This window comes from Teleopsis dalmanni, chromosome 2 (assembly GCF_002237135.1).
Source record: "Teleopsis dalmanni isolate 2A chromosome 2, ASM223713v2, whole genome shotgun sequence".
Lineage (NCBI taxonomy): Eukaryota > Metazoa > Arthropoda > Insecta > Diptera > Diopsidae > Teleopsis > Teleopsis dalmanni.
In genome coordinates, this window is record NC_051847.1 from 208,843,180 (window position 1) to 208,865,460 (window position 22,281).

The 22,281-nt window shown below is 27.5% G+C and overlaps 1 protein-coding gene across 1 annotated transcript in view; it reads left to right on the forward strand.

The window, feature by feature from the left end:
* The window catches only part of LOC119676655, a 71,481-nt gene that overhangs the window by 9,486 nt on the left and 39,714 nt on the right, over positions 1 to 22,281 (forward strand). The gene's annotated exons all lie outside the window — the stretch shown is intronic.

A 22,281-nucleotide genomic window follows, 5' to 3' on the forward strand; every position in this document is an offset into this window, starting at 1 on the left:
AAAAAAAGAATTGTCAAAATTATGTGCAAATAATGTAAATATGCAGACTTCTGCAATATTTTTTTCCATAAATATGCGATTTTCGTTACTAACAATAAAACATAGAAGTGATTTTTTGTTTTATTTTTGCCACCGCGGGTAGTCCTTGCATTGTTATTGTTGCTCATGTGGCGTTGGTATAGAATACGCAACAGCATCGAATAGCAGCTGGATTAGCTGGTGAAAGAATACTACTAGAAAGTTATTTATTGTTGAGAAAGTAAAATCCTCTCGTATCTCGGTTTTTTGATTTTCATATCAAAACTTAAGCGTACTTGTTCTTGAATAACTTTGAACTGAACAACTGTAGCGCATGAGTGTCAAAAAAACTTTATTAAGCAATAAAAGCTTACTATATAGTATTTATGCTAAAATTTTGCATAGAAATACAAGCTGGAAATGGAAACATATATATAAAAGTATTAAGAACAACAAAATATTTTAAAATAAAATAATCTTTAATAGAATAACTGAGTGAAAAAAAATGTTTGTGCTGGAATGAATGTAATAATAATACAGATATTTTCATAGTATAGTAATTCCCCCTATAACACGATACCATTAAAACGGGTTTTCATATTCTTCTTCTTCTAGGTGCCTTGTCCGCTTCGAACGTTGGCTAACATGATTGTATTTTGACTTTATCTACAGCTTCTCGAAAAAGTGATCTTGTACTTTTATTGACGTAAATTCTTCAGCCATAATATTCTCCATCTTCCAGGGCCACGTCTGCCTTCAATTCTGCCTTCAATGATTAATTTCAGTAGTCAGTACTTTTCCGGATGGCTCAGAATATGATCAAAAAACATACTATTTACGGCGGTTCACTGTCTTTAATTTTTTTTTTCATATTACGCGATTTCAATACATGGACATTCCCCCATATAATGCGGGGATTTGTATATGTGGAATTGTACCTTTGCATGTGTGCATACGGGGTGTCCCATACACCCTTATAACGCGTTTTTCTATAACGCGGAACTAACCTAATGCGTTATAGGGGCGTATACTGTATATGATAATGACTGAGATTTCTTGATTATTCGAAAACACATACACTTTGGGTTTATTTATGTATCATACATACAAATTAATGTATAATAATTAATTCATATAACATATATCAAACATATTATAAATTAAGTAACATAATTAAATTAGATAAATTAATTTTATTAACGATAACCCCAACCGAATTATGTGCATAAATAAATCTTAATTTGTTAAAGCTTAGTCTGTCGCAGGTATTTTCCATAAGTCAAATTTGTCTGATTTATTGCAATTGATATTAAATTAATTTTTCACTATTAAGTCCTTTGTATTGAAATAAATAATTGTGCTTTTATGTGGTCCTGTGTGTGTACCTTAATGTGTGGTTATGAACGCACAAAGCCGCCATTTTGATTTATGTTTCGTACATGTCGCTTTTGTGTTGACCATTAATGTGTGGCGTCCATTATTCTTCTTGGTGGACGCAAAATGGCTGTGATTTGTGTTTCTGGCAGTTGACTATTGCGTTTGTCTGCAGTGTTTGTTTGCATTTAAATGAAATGCGGTTAGAGCTGACTATATGAGAATGAGAATCAAACCTTATACATTTGCATAGAAATGAACATTTTGCATTTATATTGTGTGAGGTGAAATCATCAATTTTCTGCAGTTATTCCAGTCAATTGTTGCTTGAAACAATGAAAATGCTTAATTGGCACTTTGTTATTCAGAATTATATTACTAATATAAGTATAACCATATAAATACATGGTTGAGTAAATATATTGTGGTGGTAGAAATAACGTTTTAGTATTCAAACGTTCGTTTACATATTCAAATATCATTATTCGACTATGAGTATCTGGATAATTATGGTAAAATCTGGTTCTGACAAGGTGTTGTATCGAAACAGTTTCAAAATTAATACGCTTTTGCTGATACTGAAGTTCAAATCAACATTTTTTACAGAATAGGATCAAAAAAAAATAGGTTGAGATATAACAAAACTGATCTGGTTCTGTTATGAATCTTGGTCTGAAGTAGTTATGTTTTATTATGTCAGTATTAGCGAAGAGTAATTTTCTTGAAATGCAATAGAACACAAAGCCTGATGAGAGTCATATTTTTTATAGGGATAATGATGTTTGAATTAACAAAAATCAATACTTTTAACTATTAAAAACAGAGCTATATTTGGTAATACGACTCCGAAAAAGAAGTGAATAATATTTGTCTTAGAAATCAGCACAAAATTTTGGAAAGTATAAGCAAAAGATAGTAATGATAGTTAGGAAAAGACTGACATGGAATAGCATGTCTAATACCGATAAATATAGATATGGCATCAATTATTTTCATTTTGATGGAAAATTATTTTGTTAAAATCAATATAGTCATTTAAAAAGCTATCTTAGTCTTTCCAATAATATATTTTTATTGGTTAATTGTTTAAATAATAAGAATTTATATGTCATTATATTAAGGTATACATACAATATGTTTAATGATATATCAAACTTTTAAATTGTTATTATAAATCGTTTTTGTTATTTAATGAACAAGTTAAGGAAAAAAAAAGACAGCTAATACCTTTAAATCGAAAAAGAACACCAAGCTATAAATCTTTGTGGATCTCACGATTTTAATTGAACGACTCTTATATTATTTTATTTTTGGATTTAATTTTCAATATTGCTTACTTGTGAATTCAATTAAAGTTAAGTAAGATCTTTCAATAAAAACACTATATTTTAAAAGCGAGACTCTTTCAACGAATGGCTTACTTGATATTTACTAGTATAACATATTACTAAGTAGGAGTTATATTTAATTTTATAAATATGGTTGCATATAAATCTAAATTATGTTTTATTTTATAAATACTGCATAATCGAATGAGAAACACTGAAAGGTAAATATGTGGAAAGCTCAGTGACTAAATATCTTCATGTACTTTACACAACCTTATAAACTATTAGTTCCTTATATATATATAAGTTATATATAAGTAATATATATTATATTAATAAATTAATTCGCCGTTCGGCTCGTTTTTCTTAAAATAAAAGTGCATCTTATGAGCTTATAAAATAAAGTATTTTGAAAGGTACACAAGTTAACAACGCGTGAACTATCCTCATTGCATGTAATTTTTATTTATTTCCGAACTTTCCATAATAATTTAAGCTTCCTTATTTTCCTTATTTTAACAATTTTTTAGTCTACTTACTCGAAATCCGCTATAGTAATTTGTATGCATTTATCACATCCGCACAAGTTGCAGAAAATATGTTTATCCTCTACTTATTCACATTGACTGCGGAAAATAACTTTTGGAAAGAGTTCAGTAAATTTTCTTAATATTTTTATGGTGTTGAGTTTACACGAAATATTTTTACATTTTCTTCTTCAAATAATTTCAAATTTATTTTCTGATAAATTGCAACGATTTAAAATGCTCCATGTGAGCAACTTTAATATAAAACAAAATTCAACGTTTTCCTCTAGGAATTTCGCACAACGACTTGAAATATTTAAAAATGTTTAGAAAAAAAAATAAATAAATTTACATAAAAAACGAGATATAATTTAATATGTACTAAATTATTAAATATATACAATTTCATATGTATGCAGATTTAATTCATTGGGGGGTTTCAAACGAATAAAGTTAAATGGAACTTAAATAGTTAGGGTTCAAAAACAATAGTTTCATCATATATGTATAAAATTAAACATTATATTTAAAATTAAATGTTAAAATAAAAATATATAAAGAGTGATGTCACATTTATGACTTAAATATTGAAATTAAATGAGTATGAGTATAAGTTAGTATTATGACTTATGTTACGACTATTAAATAGGCCCTAAAAGAGTACTGAGTTGTTCAGTCTTTTTAGATACTTAAATAATTAAATAATTATTATAATGCTAACAAATATATCTTTCGAAAGTAAATTTATAATAATAATTTATACTGTAATGTAGTATATGCCACATATAATAATTAAATACTTAATAAATTTTTGTTGATTTGACATTGTCAATGTTTGCGGCACAAAGCTCTCGAATTTTTTTCGTTTTAAACAAATTTGCAATTTTGATATCATAACACATGTTCTATGTAAAACGTATCTAAATTTTATAATATGAAAAACGTTACTGGAACATACCACAACAATTTTTTAAAATGGATTTGTTAAGTCTGAATTAGTTGTGCCGTAAGCAACCCTAATCTATTTTATCTTATGAAAAACCATAAATTAAATTAACTATTTTTGCAGTTATAGTTAAGAGTATTCTGATATGAAGCAAAGCCAAGATTCTGCAAAAGTTTTTGGCAACAAAAAAACATTTGAAAAAAAAGGAAAGACGAAGCATTATCTGGTAATAATGTTTTCAAATCTTTACTGAATCCTTGCAAAAATTTATCATAAACATTAAATAATTCCTAGTTAGAACTCTTCAGTATAATATATCAATTCCTGTTATATCCAAATTATTATATACACTGATATTTTCACTTCTTTAATGTATATATAAAATGTTACAAATGTTATATAGTATTAACCATTATTTTAAAAATATGTACTTATATCATGATATGTCTTAAATTAATCTTTACATACATTTAAAATCTACAGATAAATACGCTTTCAGATTCACAATGTTACAATATATAACTATTTCCTTTCAAAAGCTAAGAATAAAATTTATTTTATGTTAAACAAGCACGCAAGAGGTGCATTTTTGTAATTAACATTTCCGGCAAAATACTCGTACTGCACACACCTTATGCGGAACTTTTTCTACATATGAAGTTGTAATTTTAATATAACAAACTACAGACATGCCAAGAAATTGAATGAAAAATGCAACTGAAAGTTTTGCAACGGAAATACTGGAATCAGCAATTTAAATTGAAATGCCCTAAGAAGACACTAACACGGAAGGAAAATGGAAAATATTTTACACTGTCGGAAAGGATATAATATGTATGGAAAATAAATTATTGAAATCGAATAAATGTGCAAGTCAGATCAATAATATAAATGCAAATTGATTGCAACATGATAAAGCGACTACGGATTTGTTTTGAACTCAGTTATCAGAAAATAGAAATGTCAATATTAACAAATCCTTATTCTGCATGTAAATAGAAAAACTAAAGCGAATAAGTATGACAAAGGGTTTTAGAAATAGAATATAAATTTCAATGGAACACATATATTACTGGAAAATTTAAATAAAGTACTAATAAAAAACTAAAATTAATATAAATAATAAAAGGACACTTTAATATCTATTATTAATATAATAACTACTATTATGGAGCGATGAGACCAGTACAAATGAAATTAAGAATATGCCGAAATATGACTTCCATCAATTTGCTTTTTTAACTCTTCCTTTTATAAAAATCAATACATTATTTTTAAGAGTTATTAAAAAAATTTTTTTTGGTACATTAATTTAATATAAATATTGATGGAACGACGAGTCAAGCTTACAAAAATCCAGCAGCTACATTAACTATAACATCTTGTGAGCATAAAAGACGAGATTCCAGCACAAAGAATATTCAGAGCGATGGTGCCATCGTGGAGATGTGAGATTTTCTTTGAAGTAGAAGAAATAACAGTAACCTGTCGTAATTTGGTATATGAGACTTGCATCAAAGTGATGAAGAATATTAGAAACGGCCAAGATTGAACTGCGCTTGTGTTGACCAATCAAATAAGTAAGTACAAAAGAAAAGGACATAGTTATGAACGAAAATAAGATCATTTAAATAAAAAGTTATCGATGCTACGACCTAATAAGCAGTTTATATCTTCAAAATACACGCGAAGGGTCAAAAAATGTCAATCTAAAGTTAGAAATATTTTAAGTCGGTTTTTTAAATTAAACTGCACATTATAAAGGTTTGATGTTAATATATATTAAGACATAGAGAATACATACTTTCTCCTGGCTGAATATGGGATTTCAGTTGTCTTTTTCTCATATTTCTTATTTGAAAACTATGCTTCATATCTTACATTAATCTGTTATTTAAAAGATAAAGCATGACTTTGTACCATGTTTTTATTACACTAAAGTTGTGTCTAACGTCACTCAATTGGGAGAATATTCAGACTGCTTTGGCACAACATTTTTTGTGTCATACTGATATAAATGTAGGAGGTGATTTTAGATAGATATTTATATATAGAGTGATATTTGAATTTATAGAACATATGATTTCTTTTGAATAAACTTTTATTTGATAACCAAAGATAAAAGGATTATATTTGGCATACATTTTTTGAATTACTCGCTTTTGAAATACGGACATGATTCATTTGTCTTATGACTGAATGTCTAAATTAACATTCAGACCTACAAAGATTAACATTCAATATTGAAAATGGACTGCCCCGACAATTCTGTACTTCTTATTTGTTTTTCGGGTCACGAAAGAATCTTCTTCTTTTATATCGAGTAAAATATCTTCATAATATTTGGTTGTATATTGTTGGTTGTATATTTCTGTATACCTATTGTATTAATTTATTGTGCTTTTATTTAAATTAAAATTAATTAGTAATATTTTTTAGAAGGTATTTAACTTTTTTTAATAACTTCGCTACAAAGATTTCAAAATTAATGTTGCCATATTAAATGTTTTGTACCTTTCAGATAAATTAACTCATAAATCAACTAATTAAAGTACTGTTGTATCAAACCTTTTAAATTATAAGAAAATAAAAATTAAGTAAAAACTTCTTCTGAAATTCGAAATTGTAAAGTAAAAATTTTTATAAATCAGTATCTTGCGGTTATGTTTATAAATATGAAAAAATCGCAAAAGAAACCCTTGCTGCCAGTTGTATTTAGTTCGGGGCAAATATCTTCCTTTTTGCGACAGGAAAAGCTTGTTATTTTTCAAAAATCAATTTAAAATACAAACAATTTTCTTAAAAAAAAACAATATTATTTTACGTGATTATTTGCTTAACTTGATTGCAAGAAGTGAACTGAAAAATTGAAGGAGCTCCTTTAGTAATTTTAAGTAATATATATAATTTTATAAATCAATATTAAATCTTTTAAGGAATTGGGTCAATTAAAATATTACTCAAAAAAAATTAAATGCTGGTTTTTGATTTCCTTAACTTTTATTCCAAAATCTTATATATTTTTATAGTATATCTTCATATTTTTTAACATTAGTTATACATATGGATTATGGAATAATTTTAAAATAATATTTCTATAATTATTTTCTCATTAAAATTTATTTATTTTTAAATATTTGATAGAAATATTAGAAATTTAAGATTCTTTTTCTGCTCTTGCAGAATTATAAAAAGATCCAAAAGTATTTATACTTTAAGTTTTTGTGTTTTTCATTTGCTGCTTTTAGCTAAACGCTTTTAAATATTAAACCTAGGGCTATGTATTCTTTTAGTTATTATTTATTGTTACTCTAGACTCCGTCCTTCGTTCTGTTGCTTGAATGAGACGTTTAGTATAAAAAGACAACCAATATTTGTAGGGCTTTGAATGCGCCGATAATACCGTCTTATTTGCAAAAACAAGTTTTTTTGGGCAAAGTGTATCAAGTAAAATACTGAAGATCAACAATTTTTACTATCATAAAATATCATCTTCATTAGCAGTAGCAATGTTGACGATATACACAGCGGTTTTGTATTTATATCATATCGAAAGTATTACCTGGATAGCATTAAAGTTTATTAAATGGTTAACCTATAGTAAAAATTGGGTTGTTTAATCTTAATATGTTTATTTTATAGTATTTTATTATTTATATTTTAAATAATATTATATTATATATTATTTTACTACTTAACTTCATACTTAATCTCTATTAAAAAGACAGACCTGTTGAGACTTTTTTATTAAGACGACAGGTCGTTGATATTCCATTTCCACTAAAAATATAAAACTACATTCTTCGTTTCTTTAATATAACTATAAATATTTTTTACTATTTTTACTGTTCGAAAAAAACCTCTTTATTTTTTACTATTATAAAAGTTTAAAAGTTATAAAAGTAATTTTAATGTACTAAATATCTACAGTTAAATTTAAATTAAAATTATTTTCATTAAGAGCAAAGAGAAAGGTTATTTAGATATGAGTGCTAGCAAATATTTGCTGATACATTGTTTCAATCTGTAGAAATATTGAAAGCTGATGTTTGAATACTCCATCTATGATTTGCAAAAATAGACAAAAGTATCTCATAGATTCATAAACTTTTCATATTTCATGTCAGTTTAAAAATGTCAACAAAAATATGTCAACTCAAATTTTCAAATAAAAAGTATAGGAGATTTTTCTGGCTTAGTGTTTGACTTTCGAAGCAATTCGGAAATAAAAGTTTAGAATTAACGAAGTACGTATTTTTGTTATGAAATTTTAACAATATGAACTTAACTTTCATATAAAAGTATTAAAAGCAAAAATAAAATAAAGTTGGCAAGTTTTTATCTAGAAAATAAAGGATTTATTTTACAATAACTTTGAGTGAGGATTAAGGGTGCCATCCTGAAAAAGGATTGATTTTTATATGTCAATACAGCAAAGAAATGATGGCATGGAAAGGTGATATAAATTTTTTTATCAATTGTGGAAAATGAAAAGAAGAAGTTTATTAATTGTTTGCAAAATTTTGATTTTCGATTTATAAAATAATAAAAATCAAAGAAATATTGTGTAATTACACACAAGTTGATTGACTAATTCAAGTGGATTTTTTTGCATTGACAGATCGAGTTAGGTTACTTGTGCTAAAAAGCTATCTTTCATTATTTATATTGCAATGTATCTGGCTTGATTTAACTGAGTGTATTATTTCAATTTTATTTATATTCTTGGCAATGTGTCTTATTTTATACATATCACGATATATTGACTATTTCCGTATATTTTAAAATATCTTTACTTAAAAAATAATCTTTAAACTATGATTAAAGAAGCAATATAAATTTATTCAAGTATCAGACTCTTTAAAATATTTTTTTCATTCCAAAATACTTTTGAAAATATACCTCATCTATGCAAATGAATCACTAACATAATTCTTTAATTATTAATTAAATTTTATAAAAGGTTTTACTCTTATCTGATAGACATACAAGGTATAGTCCAAAAATACGTATCCTAACTTATCCATATATGTTGTGTGTGTTCTTTCCCAACCAAGCTATTGAATAAAAGTTTTGTACAAAATTGAAGGTGCTTTTTCTAAAACTCATAATAAATTAGAAGAAGTTACATATGCTTTATCCTTGAACGAGCACAAACCTCAAGAGGATGCATCTGTAGTTTGCAGCTGAAATATGGTCTTGTGCATCAGGTATGATGAAGAGTACACAAGAATCTACATACGAATATACTTAATTTAGTAACAAAAATATCTTTTTGATTGAATTTAAAACGAAAAAAAATGAGGAATAAATTATTTTTTGTTGAGTGACTCTTATGTAAACAAGGATATGCAAATATAGTTCACGCACGTATGTATATGAGTATGAGCAAGTACTAAAATACTATTTTACATCTTCAAAAAACTATTATGAACTACTTTAGATACTCATGTGCATGTGCATAGATTTAAGTTGTTAAGCTTCAAGCTGGAAGAAAAAGTAATTCATGCATTCTGAAGTACATTTTTTTATACAATTTTTGAAAGCATCTGCTTGATTGGGAGCTTTTTTGCATTTTTACAATTTTTTATGGTATCTGAATATGATACATTTTTTATCACTGAATGAGCTTAATTGAAAAATTTTAATTGAAAATAGTTTTTAAAAAAAGGAATGCATAGCTTAAATTGCTTACTCTTAAATTTATTTTTACAGAATTGAATGATTTTACCACTAGAATGTGGAATATGGAATGTATGTACTGTGGGTCTGAAAAAATAAATATATAATATTGAAAGCATGTGGAAAAGAAAATGAAAAACTGTGTTTAATGTGAGAAAATTGTCATTGACCTTAAATATTTAAAACTGAAGTATGAATTTCTTTCTGCAACAATGAACGCCGCAAAATTCACTGTTAGAATACACCTTAAATATTTTAAATTGTGTAGTTTAACTTTAAATGAAACCGATACCATTTATATAGCTTAAGAAAATATTTCATAGTAAAAAAAAATTTCATAGTAATAGTAACAAAACTCCAGAAAAATGTGCAAACATGAAAGTCAAGTACGACTTTGGGCCAGTTAGTTAAGGAGCGCTGACTCTGAGCTTCGAATTCGGCAGGACACGAGTTCGATTCCTGGTACTTGCAGCCTTCAAAAAATAAAAAGATTATTTACTAATAATTACAAATAAGAATTATTTCCAAGACCACTGACGATGGGTATTTGGCAATACTCGAAACAGCTGTAGGGTCAGCCAAAAATTCAATTAATTAAAATAATATAAAACTAAAATTTTTGTTGGTGTATTACACTACTGTTCGAAAAAAACCTTTTTAAGAAAATATATATATAATATTGTTGATAGATTGTAAAGTTGATAATTTAGCTTTGCTACGAGAATCGTGGAAGCGACTTATGTACTGCCAATCACCGGTGTAGATGCTACTTAAAATTAATTACGCTTAGTAAGATTTATTATTAATTTTATTAGTATTATAGTGTACATTAATAAAAAACAGTGTTGTCATAATAATGCATTTATAATCGGGTTGATTGTACCCCCCTCTGAGCTTAGAATATGTCACCAAGCTCTGTTGCGTCGATAAAAAGTAGTATGAAATCTAATTTACAGAGTTTTATAGCCTCTTCCGTAAAGGGTACACATTCACAGGAGTATATTTCGTATGTGCATTAACACAGGCCATTCCAACAGCATATGTGTGGCTGACTCTTCATTCTCTTCGCAGAATCTACAGTTTGCGTAATGCTATAAACATGAGCATAATTTATTATTTTAAATATGAAAGATATATTTAAAAGCTGCTACTCTCACTCACAGTTTATAAATGTGATTGCTAAAACTTTTCGCATATGGTTTACTAGATTTATGATATTTGTGCATTAAGGTAAGAGTTTAAGTACATCGATTGCATTAGTTGAGAAAGTATAATGTATACCGGTACTAGCGTAATCAAAAATCTAACTGGGTACTGAGCTTTATCAAACTTAAACTATAATAACTGCTTCTCACAAAGGAATATATGCAATAGATTTTTTTAATAAATTTTGTTGATGGTAACCAACCAAACAATATTACCTCTCATGTTGTACTATACTTATGCTGTATTTTTTTTAAACATATACTCATTTTTACAATTTTAATATTTTTTCACACTAAAAAATGATGAATAATTCGTTTAGCTTTTTTGCACTGAAAATTTTGGTTCTTGCCAAAGGGTTAAAATAATTGTATTTTCTGCCAAACTTGCTAATAATTAATTTAGCCATCGTATATTTGAAAACACATATTTTCCATTTGCAAATATAAATTATTTTGTTTTATTTGCTATTTAAAAATTGAAAAACTAAAATGTCCCTGAGCACATTTTCACCAGCATGTATGTGTCAAACACAGTTCCGAAATTGCGGAAAAGTTGCATTAGATTCATTTGAGAGCACGTTCCTCAGCGCAGTTTGTGAAATACGTGTTGGTTGGAACTTACCCAGAAATTAGTTAGTCAGTAATAAAAGTAATATTATTATTTCGGTTTGAAATAAATTTTACTGCACACAAAAAGCTAACACAATGCAGTTTGAAAAATGGTTTTCTTTTAATAATAAATTGAATTATATTATGCATATTATCTTGTCGTTTTTAAATGAAGATACTTAATTCATTTCATTAAAATGCAATCCATGCCTGCATTTAACCAAAAGGAATTTTGCAATTTCATTCAAATTCATAAATTTTAAAGCCAACGTATCGTATGAGTGATGTTTCTATGCAAAAATTTTGTGCAAAAGATTTAGTAATATGCAGATAATATGCAATTTTGAAGAGTGTTCCAGCAAGCGGGCACAAATTTATATTACTTGAAAGCATTTCTGTGTAGTTGATTTATAACCTTTTTTTTTGAACTGTACTATATGCTGGCTTTACATATTTGTATGTAAACAAATTGCATATTTTTCTGACATAAATCCTACCTTTCTGTCATGTTAGTAGAGTCCTACATCTCAAACTATCAATCATAAACGTATGGTTTCGAAGCTTTGGAAGATATGTATAAAGCTCAGCAAAAATTAATGTACTGAAGGGGTAATTTGAATTAAAGAAGTGTAAGCAAAACAATTATTTCAGAGGGATATAATTTGTTGTAAGTACAATATTATAGCATCAATATCAATTTCTTTAAAAAATAATGAAGCAACATAACACTAACAATTAATAAGTTAAAAAATATATTTTCGAATGCTTATTATTATTCTATACTCCAGTTATGAATTTTAATTATTATAAAAAATATAAAAAAGTTGAAGAAGTAAATGTAACTCATTTCTTTAGAGACTTCAAACATAAAACGCTTTATAGATTGCATAGTAGAAATAAAAAATATCCTAAGCATTATTGCAGAATTATTGACCAGTTACTGTAGTTTGAATGTTTACTTATTGAAGTTAGGAATTCAATCCAACTCAGACTGTTGATATTGTAGAGAAGAGAGAGAAACTCCATACATGTGCTTGAGGAGTGCCCAGCACTGATGCACAAGCGGAAAAAACATCTAGGAGCATATTTCATGGATCATAAAGATACAAGACATGGAAAGATATTCTCTATAGTGTCTTTCATTAAAGAAATCGAACTTGGTACAACACTTTAATCCGACTAAGGGGCATAATAGATCTTTTAGGTCGCAGTGCACTTTCCCTTCTTTGCAGTAATAATAATAATAACTAATTTTTTGAGTTATATGTTAAGCATTGAAAAAAATGAAGTATCGATACATTTATAACAATAATTGTGTAAAGAATTTTCAGAAATTTTAAGAAAATAACATGAATATAAATACGATCTCTCAGTTTATATGCATTTCATTGAATTATTTAGTCATAGTTTTAAATTATTTTAAATGGTTTTTGGCCACTAATAAAAAAATTATATGCAAAAAGTTGTAAGAAGTGTTCCTTATATTTTTTAATTAAGATTTTCTATAGATTTTTTACATCAAATTCTTAAAAACGTCAGATATGTAAATAATTCATATCATAAATCATTTATTATATATATCATAAGTTATTTATATTAAATATATATATATGTGAATCGAATATCAATGATTGAGGAGTTAAGGTGGAATGTTATGCGCTCATTTGGAACTATTAGAAAAAAAAATTGCATCTAATATTTACTTTTTTCACTAATGCTATAGTGATATTAAGTGATATTAAATATTTTTGTAAAATTTATTTAGTTTTATTTATAATATATATATTATATATTTAGTTATAATTTTTAATTTGGCTTTTACTTTTATTTTACTTCTTATTATAATGATATATTAGTGAGTGCAAAATCAATAATAATAAAATCCATCCAAGGATGAATCAAACGAGTAAACAGTATAACATAAAATGAAACTAAGCACATTTCTCTTAATAATAAAAATTATTATTGAACATTCACTTAAAGTTAATTTCAAAAGTTTTAAGTCAACTTAAATTAGGTATATAGCAATCGTACTCACTGTCATTCCTTCAATGGATTGTAAACGTACCTAATACAATAAAATTCTTATTATTGTACTAGTGACATTCGTGTAATTAACTTACTAAGCAATTGTGCTGAATTTAATAATCTTTTAAACTTTTTCGCCATCCTTACATCCTTACTCGCAGCCACGTTGACTGAATCGTGTTATCAAGGAATAACAAGTAGCAATTAAATTATATTACCGAAGAGCTCATCCTTGCTGTTAGCGCATGTAACATGATTTTAGTACATGAAACGAGGCACATACGTGTGCTTCATCTTATGTGTCTGAAGTATGGTACATCATTTCATAGCAGAAGTTTACACATTTATTTTATTTTTATTAAGAATTTGAGAGCAGATAAGAAATGCTTGCACTACTATTCCCTTATATGCTTCCACATAGGGTACTCAATATACAACTTGAGTATGTCCATTGATGACGGTTGAAGTGTTCACTTTAATAAATGGAAACATTGATCAAAACTTGACAATATGAACTTTAAGTTTTTGTCTTATTTATTAGAAATTCTGTAGTGATTTATTTGATACTGTACACTTTGAAAGATTTTATGTAGCTTGTTAAGTTAGTACGTAATTTATATACAGCATATATAAGTATTCTTCACAGTCCTCTTCTATTTAACTATCAATTAGTGAAGCAAATTGTTGCTTTCCCTTTATATCCTTTAAATCCAATTTGGCTTACTATGCAGTATTCACAAATCATTTTAAGGTGAAGATATTTATTAAAGCTACTTCAAGTACTGCAATAATAATACTGCATGACATTTAAAGATTTCGAGAGATTTAGAAGCTATTTTCTGCGTATGTGATAAAGGGATTAAGAATTGTTTTTGGATATGCTGTTAATATATATAAAAAGTAATGATTTCATTTTTAGTAAAATAAGTGGTTTACTAATTTTAATTCTTTAAAAAAAAATTTTAAATTACTTTGACGGAAAAATAACTTAAAAGCATAGCTTTTTTGATTTGGCTGATATACAGCCAGATAATTAGACTACTTTATGGGTGTGTCGCGTATAGTAAAGCTGTCGACTCTACTATACAGAAGTTACAAGTTGCTCAAACTCAGGCTTTCCGAAGACTCTTTAAAGTGCCATGGTACAATTGTACGAATGATTTGCTAAGAGACCTTAGAATAGATCCGGTCAAAAAATACATAACGGACAGAGCTCTGAAGCTATATGTGAAAACCGACAGGCTGCCCTACTTGGAACTATCTAATCTCAGACTAATCACTTATCGGAAGGGGCGGTATGCAAATCTGAGATCATTTATTAATTATTTACGAAGCTTTTGAGGAATATACGAATTAGTCAGTAAGATGGGTTGGACTCTGCAGAAACCCTCCAGCTATCAAAGAGTAAAAGTACACAAATGCATTAACTCGGAAATGGCTTCCGATCCTTTCACAATCGATTTTAAACAACTTTCTTGAAGTGTTAATTCTAAATTTGGGAACAGAAAGTCACACGCTGTCGTTTTCATGTTCTTAGTAGGCTGACTAAGGGATTGCATTCAGCTCCTTTTGTGAAATTTCTTTTACGATTGCAATTGATTTGGAAACATATTTTTTACTGAACCATTCCTACATTGATTTTTTCTTGGCTAATTACTAAATCGTCTTCAACATCTTTGAATTTTCTTTTGTAATCGCAGTCGACTCGAAATGATTGCTTCCTTGACCCATTCCTAAATTTATATTTTGTAGGTTGATGCAGAAATGGCGTACATAACGATCGCAATCAAAATCCCACATTTTGTTTATGATCGCAATCTATCGAAATGTCTTCTGCGAAGTAGTAATTTTGGCATTGGGAACAGAGAAAGTTGCATGTTGTGATGTCCTGCTCATTATTAAATAATAAATAACATTAAGATTTATCTGCTAATTATTCTTTATAAACGAAATGGACTTTAGCTTTGTGCACAGAAGGTGCATACGGTTATTTATACCTGTCCCACTTGTTTCGTTAATTGATTGAGCGACCTTCGTATCTTTCTATGAGATTTCATTTGTGATCACAATTGACTCAAAATGTCATTTTTGCTTAATCCATTTCTCAGTTGCTTCTGGGAATTTTATTTCATACTCGGAGTCTACTTAAAATTCCTTCTTCGCTTGACAAATTTTTAGATACATTTTTGGTACTTTGATTATGACACAGGTTTCAACTCTTTCCATTGTTTTGCTTTTATGATCACAATTGACTTCAAATGACTTCTTCTACGTGATAATTATAGCTTTGGAAGCAGAAAAGTGTCACGAGGACATAATAGTTGAGTGCATTGGTTGGACGTTCAGATTCTTTAAGCTTTCGCCAAGTAGTCTTACAATACTTGATACAATACTTGATTTTTCAAAATATTAATCTCACATAACTCACATACAGAATATATATATATAAATAAATATATATATGGTATATTTATATTATATATGTACATGTGTTCCATTTTTATTTTGGAATAAATTATATTAATTGTACAAGTATTTGCGAGGAAACTATTTAAAAATATACATTTTCGTCTAGTCAAGTCTAATTTAACATAGTTCGGTTAGTTCGGATTAAAGTCTTATGCATGACATTAAGTTGGAGGCTTGTTTTAAACAACCTATGGTATTATTTTTATATTTATTGTTATCAATTATTAAGTAGTGTAGATATGTGTAGTAGTGTCTACATATTTAAAAATAATTATTAAATTTATTAACACAGATATATATACATAATTCCTAATACTTTTAGAATCTTTTTATAAACAACATTCATTTAATGTTACGTTGTCGGCTTAGGGAGTTTACTTATTAATGTGATTATGTGTTCTTTATTAAGAGACAAAGAGAAGACCTCATACCTCATACTTTATTAAAGAACATTATACATTTATTTAAACAAATTTAGATTCATTATGATGATACTGAGGCGAAGTGATTAAGCTGTCAGTAAAACTGCTTAATTCACTTAAAAGAATTATATAAAAAATTAAAAACATTTACAATTTAAAAGCATGTAATTTATTATATTTAATACATTTGTTTTGTATATACATACATATGTATATAATTCATATTACATATAACTGTGAACATATGTGCCATATAATGATAGCTCTAATTTGCATACAAAATTTATTTTAACAGAAGTACAACTCATTTGTATTTGTGAATTTTTGAGGCTCATTTGAAAATCAAAAACATTCCCAAATCCTATTTATTTATTCATAAACGTATACCGCCGAGGACAAGTGTATGATGAAATTTGGTGGCATGAAGTAATTTGGGATACGTTTGTAAATGTGGAATGTTGTTAATAAACACAAACAATAAATCATGAACACAAATTAACTTGAACCCGACGCAAATGAAAATGTATACTATATATGCAATCCACCGCATTCTCGGATACAAATTAATTAAGAAATATGATGCTTTACGAGCACAGGATTATGCCCGTACCTCTGCTAGTGCCTAAAGGGAATTCAATTAGTTAATGAAATCTGAGTCAGCTGCTGAAGCAAAGGATACGCAGAATAGCAGTGCATATATGAAAGCCTTGCCATTATGTTGATTATAATTGCTGAGCAGCTCTCCCATAAATCAGCATGTGCAAATGAGTGAACCAAATGTAGTCCTGACAGAATTATTACAATTTGTACGTCAAATATTTGTGCTTAGGCGTATGTAGACGAGATTAACACAACACTTTATCTGCTTTTAATTGGTTCGGAATGTGAATTTGATGCAATTCGATATTAAAATTGCATTTGATATATTGTATAGCAGAACAGATAATTGTTAGGCATGGAAATAATAAGCCTTTAGGTTCATACATAGATACACTTAACTATGAAATTATATTCAAAACCATAATGTTGCTACGAAAGTATAAATAATCTAGCAGCTCATTACAAAGTACTGATTTGTATTTTCAAATTCTCTTCGTGTCACTCCAAATAAATTTGATATTGGGTAAAGATAATTACAAACTAACAAACGCGGAACGAAAATCACATTTGCTAATTATTAAGACATGCATATATAAAGTGAATGCAAATAGCTAGTCAAAAAGTCAAATGGTAGTTTCCATGTATTTTTCAATATGGTTATGCGACCAAAGAAGCTGGATCTTCATGTTCCATGACAGAAAATAATAAGGTTTTCAATTTATTGTATATTGCATATTTTTAAATGCAAATTTCTTAAGTAAAAGAGTAGATAAATCTGGGGCTTTCTAACAAAATGCAACTTGAATTTAATATGTAAAAGAGACGGGAATTCCGGAGTCATAATATTCATAATATTGCAATTTAAACTTCCGTTGGAGAAACAGTGAAGTCAACCACATTATGGATTTGCAATTTAAAACATTGTCATTTGATGCTCATGATTTATGGGTTATACTAAGGCCATTTGATACTGACCATCTAGTTTTATATATCCAGGTAGTTACAGATTGTATGAGTTTTTTTTAGTATCTTTATATCTTTATATAGTATCTTTAGATATTTATGTATTATATTATAATATTTGTACTTGTCAAACCTATGTATAATTTTCAGGCACCATTTTTTCTATACAACTGAATAGTTGAATAGTAAGAATATGCTAATTCTTGTTATACAGTCGAATTTAAGACTTTGTTCTATAATTAATATATTCTATTGTCAAACGATTCTATTTCTTTAGAAAGTTTCTTATTTAAGATATAAATCTTCCAACAATTCAGAAGCTTGCTTACTAAAATTATTAATCTTGCCAGAACTGAAATATTTACATAGAAAGCAAGTGCCGGATACAGTAAACGCATTTCTGACTAAAGGGAATTTTTCGGAGTAGTTATCTACTGACTAGTACCGACAACCGGTACTGCCACTGGCAGTTCTATTTTTTTCTTTCCATTTTCTTTCCATTTACTTTCATTTGCAACCTTTTCTTTTCATTTATATTGTTTTGGTTCTAGAAAATGTTTTTGGATATCATTTCGAGTTTTAATGAGATGTTTCTCTGCTAAACATTTTTACTTAGCAAGATCTTCGTGATTCCTGTTGCTTTTGAACCCAATTTAATGAGATGTTATTTTAAATATGAAAAGCTAAAATATTGACCTTCAGTCAGAAAAAATTTTAATCTCTCTAATCCGAAGTTCTTTCACGTGGTCCGACAATCTTATTACTTTTTTTTGATGTGAGGAGTCATTCCCGTTTATTCCAAATTTCATTCTTAAACTATTCGCTAAATCAATATCGATAATCGATGTATATATCAACATAGTAACTCGATTTAATTGTGACAAATCCGTTTTTCCCTTTGCATTATAATAGAAATTTAGTGTGAAAAAATTTTCGGAACTTGATTTGAGGACAAAGGTGGTCAGTAGCTGAAATGGTGGTCAGTAACCATCTGATTTCAGGTCGGCTTTCCAGCAACAACTTTCCTACAGTCTTAGTACAAACGTTGAAGCATTGAGTTTGATATGTAATTCTATTGAAATCGTATGAAAAATAACGCTGAGCTTTGCTGAGTTATACAATATCTTTAATTCCATAATAAGTATGTGTACAAGTTTAATTTTGGTACATCAATAAATGTCATAAGTGATTTAGTTTGTTCTGGTTATAGTAGGATATAATAATATAATAGCGAACATAATAAATTCATATAAAAATTAAAAACCATTCCAATGTAAACCCAAATAATTTTATGCTCTTTACTGTCTGTGTTCGCAGGATACAATAAAGACAGTCATAAAGTTTTACTCTCATTCTTTACTGACACCTACAGGCAATGTGTTAAAATATTCCTTTGTCCTATAAAATATATAATTAATTAAGTTTCCGTTCCAGTGAAAGTAAAGAAAAGCAAAAGCATTATAGAAAGGATTATAGAGTTTTGTTGTTACAGTTGCGAACAATAAAAATTTTTATTTTACTTTAAGGAAATTAAAAATTATTTTTATAATAATAATCCTTCTATTGTATCCATAATGTCTTCATAATTTTACGCTCCTTAGCAGAAATTATTTTAGCGACTTTATTAAAAATTTAACTTTTTAACAATGCTTTTGTTTCATCGGTTTGACATTCTTAAGTATCCTCATTTTTTGACATTATTCCGAATTCTTCTTTCTATCATTTTTGACAATTATAACTTTTGAGATGGTAAAGAGTTCGGATGTGTCGCTCGCAAACTGGAGGAATTATAAGTACGTGAGTGTGTTTTTAATAATTTAAAATTTTCATCCATCTGACTTGAGCAATTTATGTGTCTCCCAGAAGTGCCCGAGACTGTGTGACTTTAATTAATGCTAAAATATGCAATAACATCATTCAGAATTAAAACAATTTTCGGAGCAAATGTTGCGCCACAAATAAGAATTAAATAATTTTTCAAGCCATGTGCTTGAAGTTTTATTTTGAATTAATCATTTGCATATAAGCCAAAGTTCTTTTGGAAAGTATGTTTTCAACTAAATATGCAAAAAATAATTCGTTGATAGTAAAAATATTTTATAAAAATTTCTAAATTTCGGTACCAAATATAATTTAGTATTTTGAGTTGAAATACTCATAGGTTGTGTATTCTAATAGTGAATATATACATAAGATTTTTTGTAAATCAATGCCAATGCAATATAAAAATATTATTTTAAATAATATAAGAAATTTTAATACTTTACATATAATTTTTTTATTTTCACTACACTTAATTCAGAAAAATTAAACGAATTTGTGTACTAGAAGCAATTTTTGTTGTCCTTCGTTTATTCCTTTAAATTATTTTTTATATACATAAATTTTTGCAGAATTTTTTAACATGTATCGAAAAGCATTTATTTGCATATATAAGTAAAATTTGGTTACACATCGACCCTTTAGTCATTGATGGATAATATCTTTACAGTTTTAAAACATATGCCATATAACAAGAATATTTTCTATCCACACATTTATGATTTTCTTTCACTTTCATATATGCAAATTTATTTTTTCTTTTGGGGTGATGTTTATCCTTCAAACTGAGGATTTTATAATTTAAGTTCACCGAAAATAATAAAAAAATAAAAAAGGTACTTACTATATGGTAAAATTTTTATGATATACATAATACATGCAATAATATTATATCCCTTATTAAAAGAATATAAACACGTATATTCGAATTTATCGTACATGCGATTTTGTATTAGTTTAGAGGAGGAATTTTAATTTAATCTAATTTTTTATATATTTCAAAATAATTTATTGACAATCTTCTGTGGTTATAAAACTAAATTATCTCCTTTTTCTAACAAATTCATCTTACAAAAGTGTAAGACTCATAAATTTCATTGAATTTCCAATATATTTTAACGGACCATAAAATAAGGTGTGATAGATGGTTTATGCATAATGAGATCCAGACGCAAAACCGATTGAAATTTTTAAAATATGTTCGAATGAAGACATAAATTTCTCCAAACAAAGCAAAATCATATTAAATTATTTTGAATAGAAGAGTGAAAGTTGCTCATTTTAACTCTTTAATGGATAAAATAATTCTTATTTAAATAAATCGTTTATTTGTGGATTGAATTAATTTTACTTAGTCAGGGTATTGCATTCTTTTCTTAGGTGAAAACCATCGAAACTCAGTGTGTAAGAGTTCAACTAAGTGAAATCAAGTTTTAGAAATGATTTGTAAGAAGATATATAGCAATCAGACTCTGAAGGTTGATTTAACTGTGAACGTCATTGAGATATTTTACAAATACTCTTGATTCCTTTTAAAAAAGTGAAGAACATTTGAAAGTGATGAGGAACTGATGTTTAAGCAACTTACTATATCAGACTTGAGAGTTTAAGGTCTGTGTATTGCGATGTCATCATTGTCCAAATAATGTGGACTGGACTAATGTAAACTGTTTTTAGTGAGGCTAAGATTAGAGAAGTTTATGATGTAAGTGATGTAACCCATTTATTAATCAGTTTAGTTCTTACGACATGAAGTCATAAGAAAAGTTACAGTCTTTCCACTTATTTTAAATTGTTTTGTAAAAAAACGTGAGCAAAATTATCAACAATTTTGGAAAGTTTAAGTAAGTAAAAGGAAGTTGCCATACTAATGTTAATCACATGAATAAGCTTTAACGACAAATTGGGTTTAATTTTTTATATTTTATGGGATAATTGTTTAGATAAGCGCGGTCATGAGGTATACTAGAAGTAATTATTTACAATTTAACTATTACTACTTATTGACAATGTCATATTTAAGTGAATAAAATATACCTTTAAAGAACTGACGCTTTCAGTGCCATAAAATAAACTTTATATTTTTAACAGATGTGATTAAATACCATCTAAAGTAAAGCTAATAACTATTCACTTGACCAAAACTTCCACTTAACACATTTTAATTAACAAATTTTCTTTTCAGATTTTTATTTTATACTACCTTTATAGTCCTTGTTATCCCTTTCTTTGTTTCTTCATCAAAAATATTTTATATTAAATGCAATTAAAAAAAAAAATTTTGCTTTT